We start from the raw sequence: 10,717 nt of genomic DNA, 5'->3' as shown, positions 1-10,717 counted from the left end.
TCAGTTCAGTTCAGTTGCTCAGTCATGTCCGACTCTTTGTGACCCCATGAATCGCAGCACGCCAGGCCTCCCTGTCCATCACCAACTCCCGGAGTTCACTGAGACTCACGTCCATCGAGTCAGTGATGCCATCCAGCCATCTCATCCTCTGTCGTCCCCTTCTCCTCCTGCCCCCAATCCCTCCCAGCATCACAGTCTTTTCCAATGAGTCAACTCTTCCCATGAGGAGGCCAAAGTACTGGAGTTTCAGCTTTAGCATCATTCCTTCCAAAGAAATCCCAGGGCTGATCTCCTTCAGAATGGACTGGTTGGATCTCCTTGCAGTCCAAGGGACTCTCAAGAGTCTTCTCCAACACCACAGTTCAAAAGCATCAATTCTTCGGCCCTCAGCTTTCTTCACAGTCCAACTCTCACATCCATACATGACCACTGGAAAAACTATAGCCTTAGTATCATATATAAGTTGGTGCAAAAGTAATTGCTGTTTTGCATTGTTGAACTTTGCCATTTGATATTGGAACACATTCTTAAATAAATGTAGTTATATATCATTTTAATGTGCATTTCTTTCTTTATGTTTTGCAATAATGAATTATTACTTGCTGTTTATATGTATTTTAGACTGTGGAAATGATGTTAGACAAAAAGCAGATTTGAGCGATTTTCTTATTTGAATTCAGAATAAGTCATAAAGCACCAGAGACAACTTCAACATCAACAACACATTTGGCCCAGAAACTGCTAATGAATGCACAGTGCAGTGGTGGTTCAAGAAGTTTTGTAAAGGAGACAAGAGCCTTGAGGATGAGGAGCTCAGTGACCAGCCGCCAGAAGTTGACAATGACCAACTGAGAGCGTCATCGAAGCTGATCCTCGTACAGCTACATGAGAAGTTGTCCAAGAACTCACCATTGACCATTCTGTCCTTCTTTGGCCTTAGAAGCAAATTGAAAAAGTGAAAAAGCTCGATAAGTGAATGCCTGATGAACTGATCCCAAATCAAAAAAATTATTGTTTTGAAGTGTTATTTTCTCTTTTTCTACATAACAATGAACCGTTTCTCGATCGGACTGTGATGTGCGACGGAAAGTGAATTTTATATAACCAGCGATGACCAGTTCAGTGATTGGACCAAGAAGAAGCTCCAAAGCACTTCCCAAAGCTAAACTTGCACCAAAAAAAAGGATTATGGTCACTGTTTGGTGGTCTAATGCTAGTCTGATCCACTACAGCTTTCTGAATCCTGGCGAAACCATTATGTCTGAGAAGTATGCTCAGCAAATTGATGAGATGCTCTGAAAATGGCAATGCCTGCAGCCGGCATTGGTCAACAGAAAGGGCCCAGTTCTTTTCCACAACAATGCTTGACTGCACATCACATAACCTGGGCTTCAAAAGTTGAATGAATTGAGCTACAAAGTTTTGCCTTATCCACCATATTCACCTGACCTCTGGTCAAGCATCTCGACTACTTTTGGAAGGGAAAATGCTTCCACAATCAGCAGGACACAGAAGATGCTTTCCAAGAGTTTGTCGAATCCCAAAGCATGGTTTTTTTTTTTTTTTTTCTTTGCATAGGAATAAGCTAACTTATTTCTCACTGGCAAAAATGTATTGATTGTAATGGTTCCTATTTTGATTAATAAAGTTGTGAGCCTAGTTATAATAATTTAAAATTCAGGGTCTGAAACTGCAGTTATTTTGCACCAACCTATATAGGTGGTAAAGAGCCCAGTGCCAGTGCAAGAGACATAAGAGACTCAGGTTTGATCCCTGAGTTGGGAAGATCCCCTGGAGGAGGACATGGAAACCCACTCCAGTATTCTTGGAGGATCCAAACGAACGAAGAGCCTGGTGGACTATAGTCCATAGGGTCGCACAGAGTCAGACATGACTGAGTGACTTAGCACAGCACAGCACACAGCATAAAAGATTTTATCTATAGAGTCCTGAATAGTTCTTGTAACCATTCAACACACCTTCAGCTCCATTTTCTAATTTTATTTCTCACAACAGTCCTATGAAGTATGGAGATTCTGGGCTATTTAGTGACCTTGCTGCTGCTGCTGCTAAGTCGCTTCAGTCGTGTCGGACTCTGTGTGACCCCATAGATGGCAGCCCATCAGGCTCCACCGTCCCTGGGATTCTCCAGGCAAGAACACTGGAGTGGGTTGCCATTTCCTTCTCCAATGCATGGAAGTGAAAAGTGAAAGGGAAGTCGCTCAGTCGTGTCCAACTCTTAGCGACCCCATGGACTGCAGCCCACCAGGTTCCTCCATCCTTGGGATTTTCCAGGCAAGAGTACTGGAGTGGGGTGCCATTGCCTTCTCCGATTTAGTGACCTTAGGTGTACAAATAAGGAGACTGTATCCACAATACTGTGTCACTTTACATGTTAATGCAGCACTCTATAACAGAAAGACATGCATGCTAAATCACTTCAGTCATGTCCCATTCTTTGCAACCCCATGTACCACAGCACACCAGGCTCCTCTGTCCATGGGATTCTCCAGGCAAGAATACTGGAGTGGGTTGCTGTGTCCTTCTCCAGGGGAGCTTTCCAAACTAGGGATCGAACCCATGTTTCTTACATGTCCTGCTTTGTCAGGCAGGACCTTTACCACTAACACCAACTGGGAAGCCCAATAGAAAGACAGGGCTGGTTTTATATCCGGACTCTGTCAGTTATGCAAATTGGCTCATTAAAGTTGGATGAGTCATCCCAGTGCACCAGCCCTGAGCACCCTGTCTCATGCATTGGACCTGGACTGGAGATCTGTTTCACATATGATAATATACATGTTTCAATGCTATTCTCTCAGACTGGGATGACCCAGAGGGATGGGATGGGGAGGAAGGTGAGTGGGGGGTTCAGGATGGGGAACACATGTAAACCCATGGCTGATTCATGTCAATGTATGGCAGAAACCACTACAGTATTGTAAAGTAATTAGCCTCCAATTAAAATAAATAAATTAAAAAAAAAAAAAGTTGGATGAGACCCCTCACTTCTCCAAACCTCAGGGTCCTCAAGTCAGGATCCTTAGAGTCGGACATGACTGAGTGGCTAACAGTAAGTTAAGAGATTCCTTAATGCGATCCACAGAAGGAGAATTAAATTAATGACTAAGGTGGGAAATGTCAGGCAGCTGCCACCTTCTGCTCCCCCAGAGACTGGTAAAGGAACACTTTATATCTCACCAGGAGACGAAGCACCGTGGAACTGTCCGTGGGATTTATGGCGGTCTGGGAAAGCTTCTGGGCTGTGAGGAAGTGTTTCCATTCAGAGCAGGCTTCATTCACAGGGAATATTGGGTCACACAGAAGCTCACTACCCCCTGCTGACCTTTTCAGACAGAGCTTGGCCGGACTGCACAGAAACAATGAATTCCAGAAGGCCAGGGCCCCTGTTAACCTGTGACCTCAGAATAGGAGGGCCTTGGACATCTGAGGTCTGAAAGGGAGAGGAAGGAGTTGTGAATTTTGCAGGTTCACTCTGGACACAAAATCCGGTGTGACGATCTGTGATGTAATTTGGCACATGCTGGAGTGACTATTTTAGTTCAAACCTCCCTCCCTGCTGTAACTCTAATTCCTTGAACTTCTCAAAACAGCATGTAATTTCTTTACTTTGCAAAGTCTTTGACCAAGACATTGAAGCTTTAAGTTATTGCCTTAGGTCCCAAAGTAAATTGGCCGCAGAGATAAAAATAGAAGCCAGGTTAACTCACAACCTCTTCATTAGCATTCTGAGCTTCAGGCAGCAAAGTAGTGTGTAAAAGTGAAAATATTTTATTTGAAAAATGTAGTCAGCACACTCCCTTGAATCCACTTAATTTTTGAATCTGTACTGGAGTGGGTTGCCATTTCCTTCTCCAGGGGCTCTTCCCAACCCGGGGATCGAATCCAAGTCTCCCACATTGCAGGCAAATGGTTTACCCAATGAGCACCAGGGAAGCCCATCTGCCTCCTTAAAGACTCCTTAAATCCTTAAAGGAAGACATCAGTGGGTGTTTGCGTCAGAGAAGATCCAGTCTGTTATGGGTTAACACCATGTGGAAGAGATTCACAGCCAGGAGGATGACCATTTTTTATGGGGATGGAAAACACAACTTCCTGTTTCCCCTCAGAGAGTTCCTGGACTCTATGGGGTGATCTAGGAAACCCCGTGGAGACAGGATGGCGGAAGGGGCTGAGATTTCTGTCGGATGAAACACTGGTCCTTGTTTGTTATTACAGCTCTCAGCGTTTTCCTGAGGATGCAGCATACTCATCGTAGAAATCTGACCACATTCTAACATGTGGCTTCAAGTGAAGTCAACTCTTGGGGATCTTGTAGTTTTGTTTGAGGGCATATTAATTTGTCAGTTGCATACTCCTCCACCTCTCTCCCTTCACATTTCTGCTTTTTTCTTAGTTCAGAGGTGTAATTTTCTGTCTTCTATGAGGTCAGCCTCGATTGGAGTGGTCACAGAAAGACAAAAATGTTCCACCGGTGTGAAGTCTTTCCTGAATTTACCGTTGGCATAATCTGAGAGGGAGTCCTAGGTAGTGGTGCGCTGATAAATCACCTCTTCAGACTCAGAGCCCTGACTTGGAGCCAGTTCGCCAGTTTCCATGGTGTAGCCGTTTCCACCATGGCCAGATTCACAATACCAACATGATGTCATGGAACATGGGACTGAGGAATGTGTACGATCCGCTCCTGCAAGCGGGACAGGCTGGCTCCAGCACGCTGCTGGCTAGACCTCGGTAGGTTTGCGTAATTAGATGGAAGGTGCATGTGTTGGCATATGTAAGTCTGGCAGTGGTTTTTCCTCTGGGTTATCTGCCCAGAAGTGCTGTCACAGATCAGGTGAGTGTAAACTTGCCCATGTGCAGGTGCTTCTTTTAGTCACGCACATCTTTGCTCTTGGAACCCTCTTAATTTGAGTGTTCTTCCAGAGGCCATCCTCCACTCTCGATTCTTTTTGTTCTACACACTGCCTGGAGAGTGAAGCTGGTTTAATTGTTGTAACTCTTCGTTGTTGTTGTTCAGTCACTAAGTAGTGTCTGACTCTTTGCGACCCCACGGACTGCAGTATGGCAGGCTTCCCTGTCCTTTACCATCTCTCAGAGTTTCCTCAAACTCATGTCCATTGAGTCACTGATGGCATCCAACCATCTTGTCCTCTGTTGTCCCCTTCTCCTCTTGCCTTCATTTTTTTTCAGCATCAGGGTCTTTTCTAATGAGTAGACTCTTTACATCAAGTGGCCAAAGTATTGGAGCTTCAGCTTCAGCATCAGTCCTTCCAATGAATATTCAGGGTTGATTTCCTGTAGGATTGACTAATTTGATCTTGCAGTTCAAGGGACTCCCAGGAGTCTTCTCCAGTACCACAATTTGATAGCATCAATTCTTAGGCTCTCAACCTTCTTTATGGTCCAACTCTCACATCCATACATGGATGGATGGAAAAACCATAGCTTTTACTGTACAGACCTTTGTTGGCAAAGTGATGTCTCTGCTTTTTAATACGCTGTCTGGGTTTTTCATAGCTTTCCTTCCAAGGAGCAAGCACCTTTTAATTTTGTGGCTGCAGTCATAGCTCTTACATATTTCCGTCTTAGACCTCCTTACCCAGCTCTTGGATTCTGACTGCCTGTTGGACTGTATACCATTGGAAAATCTCAACAATACTTCAGATTTTACATTTATTTTTTTTCTTTTTTGGCCACAGCACACGGCATGCAGGATCTTAGTTCCCCAACCAGGGATCGAACCTATACCCCCTGCAGTGGGAGCACAGTGTTAACCACTGGTCCACCAGGAAATTCCCAAGTTTTATATTTCTAAAGTGGAGTTCAGAAGACTGGCTTCCCCTTCTCAGTTTTCTTTCTTGTGGGTGGTATCCTTTTCTTTCCAGTCACTTTCAGATGTTGCCTCTACACGCAGTCCGTCTTGGTTCTTGCATGCTATTTGCCTGTCTCCCCACCGTTTTACTTATGTTACATTGTAATGGTTTCTCTGTGTCCATTTTCTCCATCATATTGAACATCCTGGGTGTTAGAACTGCCTGCTGTTTGCCTTTGTATCTCTGCTGTCTTGCACAGTGCCTGACATGTAGTACCATTTATTCAATATGTGGCTGAATAAGTAGATGAATAAATGAGAGATCTATTCTGTACCCTTTGTATGTATATGGCATAGAGTTGCCAGACTTAGGAACTAAAAAAGTACAGGATACTGGGTTAGTTTGGAAATTCAGATAAACAACAAATACTTTTTTCAGTATGTTGTTGCTGCTGTTCAGTTGCCAAGTTGTGTCTGACTCTCTGCATGAGTAGGTCCTAAATACTGCAGGTAACATTTATGTTCACAAATTATTCAATTATTTATTATTTTTTTCTAAAATTAAAGTTTAGCTGGGCATTCTGGCAACCCTAACCTAGCCAAAAAAAAAAAAAAAAATGTCAGCTGACACCCAGAACAGAAGTTCACACAACACAGAGCTCACACTGGGCTCGCTGTCACCTGCCGTAGGGTTTTGTATGGACTCTGCCTTACATCTCTGATTGTCCTATGTGTAAATGGGTCACTTTACTCAGAGGCACTGGGCTGCTCCATAACGTGCCTTATGCCATTACATACACATAGTTTTCCTTTGCGTGGCAAGGACATTTAATCTCTGCATGTTTAGGCAATGTGGACCAACGATCCGAGTTTGTGAGTCATCTTACAATATTTCCTATGCTGTGGTGGTTTCTTATTGTTTCTGGGTAGTGGTTTCAGGGCATTTGAATAGGGGATATAAAACGGACCCTTGGTGTTCTGAGATGCATGTACAGAGAGGAACATGCTATTAAAGTTCTGTAAAACCTTGGCTCTGGGTTTTAGATTTTCTTAGGGAGTTATGACTGGAAGAGTTCTCACTATTTACATTACTGCTCGTGCCAGGATGCCCGAGAACTGATGTACTAAAGATTAAGCATGGCTTGGAGAAAGACTTAATACTGTCTCCAGTTTAATGAGGTTGTTTACTTAACACATTCCCTGTTAAAGTATCAGATGACTAAAAGATTATTTTGATTGAAGGGATTTCTTTTTTTAAATTAAAAACACCCAAGTTGTGAACAGTTTATGTTTTAGAAGGCAAAAGAGTATATTTTCAATGACTGGAAACACAGTTGAAATATGGCATGTTTCATCTCTCACATTCTTTCTCCTGTCCCCCTAATATCAAAATTGGTAATTATAGAAATTCCATGGCTAGGACAGTTGGGCAGGGTTTTAGATATTTACCCCATAGGAGTCAGGCATATTCTCTGAGGAAATGCTGAATTCTAATGGCAGACGGATTGGCCAGAAAACAATCATGAAACATTTTTGTGGCCTCAGTATCGTGATCTTGTCAGTAAAGCGATGGTCTCTGATTAAATCCAGATTGGGCTGTTTCCTGTCAGCGTGCTAACCCAGAGGGCAGGCTCAGCCCTCCATGTCTTGCTCTCTAAGTCTGAGTTATTAAACACTTGTCTGCCAAGACTTTGCTCACTGCCTCTCCCCACTATTCTTTTAAACTAGAATTTGAAGATGTTGAGTTATCACAAACAAAAACAGACCCTAAAGTCTCTTAAAAGGGTCATGTCGCTATTAAACATTTTAGCTTTTCCAGTGTACCCATAGGCGTAGGATATTTTTGTGTGTTTCACTTTTGTATAACTTTATTTCAATTCCATTAACAAGCAGATAATTACAAAATTTTTATTTCATAAAAATGTACTTTATTTGCTCTTGTGCACATGCTCAGTTGTGTCTGACTCTTAGCAAACTCGTGGACTGTAGCCCGCCAGGCTCCTCTGTCCCTGGAGTCTTCCAGGCAAGATACTGGAGTAGGTTGCCGTTTCCTCCTCCAGGGGACCTTCCCGACCCAGAGATTGAACTTGTGTCCTCTGCTTTGGCAGGCATATTCTTTTACCGCTGTGCCACTTGGGAAGTCTGTACTTAATTTGAATATAGGTAAATTAAAACTCATCTTCAAAAATCTGGCCTTCCCCTTGCTAGCGAAGAGATATTAGTGAACTTAGTAAACGTTCAGAAAATAATATTAAGCAAGTGCTCTGACGCTGACATGTATTGTTATTTTTTGTGAGAACGACTTTAGGCATCAGAGTAATTCTTGTACTTCATTTTATGCTATTGCCGTTGATGCTCATTTGTTGCAATTAGAGAATAACTCTTAAAATCTAAATATTCAAAATATTCTGTTAGCTATTCCGTTAGCTCAGTCGTGGTTCTTCCTAATGTACAGATGCAAACACTGAGGAACAGAAACCACTAAAGGCATTTATGGCAATCAGGCCTGTGTGTTGAGATTTTCTTCAGAGAAGAAGGAGCAAAGGGAAGCGACTGGGTTAATGAGTAACATGAATCCATTTCCAAGCGAGAGCATTGGCTTCCTGCCAAATCTGCTTTCTGGCAGGAAAAGGGACCCACTTCATCAGGGTCTTTGACAAGCATTTTTCTCTGTATTTGAATTTTTGGCCACATCACTGCTTAGGGAAAAATTAGTTCTCTTAAACAGTTACTACTTTTAATAGGAAAAGATTTAGCTTTAAAGTGGAGTTTGCATTGTAAAATAGGTGTCATCAAATTACAAAATTTATTGATAAGGGAACCCTGACATTGTCTGTCACAAGGTAAGGAAGCTTGATTTAGAATTAGAGCTTGAATATCCGTAGAAACTGAAAAGCCATTCCTTTTAATGTTGTTATTGTTAACATTTGCCTTTGAGGTATATTTTTTAACTTCTGCTTTTTAAGTGATAATTATCTTGATCAGATCTTTTGAGGTGACAAAGTAAAAAAACACAAAATATTCCTAAATTTTAGTGGTATTAAGAAAGAGATCAAAGGAATATAGATGTTTGAAGGTAAAAGTTAATTTTATAATATCTTGGTTTTTTTTTTTTTAAGTGAAAAGTGGCAAATGTGAATTAAGTTTCAACTGCATCACAGTGACTTAATAAGCTAACATTTTCCAAAATACGTTAATCCTAATGTTCTGCAGGGTGCTCTGAGACCAAAGGGGAGTCCACTAGGAAATGTCAGATACCATATCCTTCTTTGGAGTTTCATAGCATGTTAGCACATTAAATACTGTGTGTAAGAAATTCTATGGAAAAGAAATATATTCAGCTTTGTTTAACTCCATAGTTCCCAAATTTGAATGCAGGATGTTTTGTTTTGAAACTAGTATTTTACAGCACACATTTAGGCCAACACTGTACCAAATAATTAAAAATGTAATTAGACATTGAAACCATATATCTTCTTCATTGATTGTTTCTAGTTAAAGTTAACTGAAGCTCTTGGAAGACAGATGGATATTATCAGGCCTGTTCTCAAATTGCTCATAGAGTGATAATGAATAATTATAAGGCCATGATCTGAGTCCATTTGGTAGTTTTGCCTGAATCAGAGCCCTTTCCTTTGTAAACTAAAAGTATCTTTCGAAAAATAAAGAAATCAAGGCACCCCCCGCATATGCTGGAGTCTTATGATTAATTCCTGCTGGCAGTTAGCCATGATGACATTAAGCTGTTCTAAGCCCTTTCTAAAAGTGATGGCCTTTACTTTGGTTTTGCGGAAAGCAATTCTTGCCTGCTAATTTCCTTCCAGTGGTTTAACTTTTGACAGGACAGGTGAAGAAATAGCAAACATGTGACTTTGTAAGCACAATGTCATCATTTAGAGATTTCAGTTCTCTCTTTTTTGCTCGCCTTTAATTGTCATGTGTCTGGTTATTTCAACTTAAGAAAATCTGATAGAAACAATTCACACTTAAAATTGAGAGACATTGGGTGGCGATTGTCTGCGTCACTTAGAATGCTTCTATGCTTTGGAACAAGTTTCTTTCTATAGGTCATCTTCCCCTGTGCCTATGAAGGGCAGGTTGAACTCTGAAAATTGCATCATTATATAATTTGTTCAGCACAGATTTATTGTGGACTATAAGGCACACTCGGATTTTTCTTCAGTTTATTTCTCTTCCCCTATACTCAGTTTTAAAGCTTTACAGATTTTATCACTAATCAGTTTTTATGTATTATGGTTTATGTCTTCAGGGGGCAATTATACCTACCAATACTATTCACAGTCACTTCATTTGCATGTGGTAGCTACTTTTCACAGGGAAATATTTTCTCTTTGTTGTTGTTGTTCAGTCACCAACTGGGGTCCAACTTTTTGAGACCCCATGGACTGCTGCATGCCAGGCTTCCCTGTCCCTCACTATCTCCCAGAGTTTGCCCAAGTTCGTGTCCATTGAATTGGTGGTGCCATCCAACCGTCTCATCCTCTGTCACCCTCTTCTCTCTTGACCTCAATCTTTCCCAGAATCAGGGTATTTTCTAGTGAGTCAGCTGTTCGCATCAAGTGGCCAAAATGTTGGAGCTTCAGCTTCAGCGTCAGTCCTTCCAATGAGCATTCAGGGTTGATTTCCTTTAGGATTGACTGGTTTGATCTCCTTGCTGTCCAAGGGACTCTCAGGAGTCTTCTCCAGTACCACAGTTCAAAAGCATTGATTCTTCAGCTCTCTGTCTTCTTCTTTGTGGTCCGGCTCTCATATCCTTACACGACCACCGTACTGTACATTGCTGGTCTCCAAAAGGCAGGGGTCATGCAGCGGCCTACTGTTTCTATTACTCATCCAAGATTAGCTGAGGCCTGCTTGGTAAAA

At 41.9% G+C, this 10,717-nt stretch overlaps 1 protein-coding gene across 2 annotated transcripts in view; it reads left to right on the top strand.

Annotated features, from left to right (window-relative positions):
• RGL1 (ral guanine nucleotide dissociation stimulator-like 1) overlaps positions 1-10,717 on the top strand; it is a 129,335-nt gene that overhangs the window by 32,169 nt on the left and 86,449 nt on the right. The gene's annotated exons all lie outside the window — the stretch shown is intronic.

The sequence above is a fragment of the Bison bison genome, unplaced genomic scaffold (assembly GCF_000754665.1).
Source record: "Bison bison bison isolate TAMUID 2011002044 unplaced genomic scaffold, Bison_UMD1.0 scf7180017864322, whole genome shotgun sequence".
Taxonomy (NCBI): domain Eukaryota; kingdom Metazoa; phylum Chordata; class Mammalia; order Artiodactyla; family Bovidae; genus Bison; species Bison bison.
This window is presented reverse-complemented; position numbering and strand designations above follow the sequence as displayed.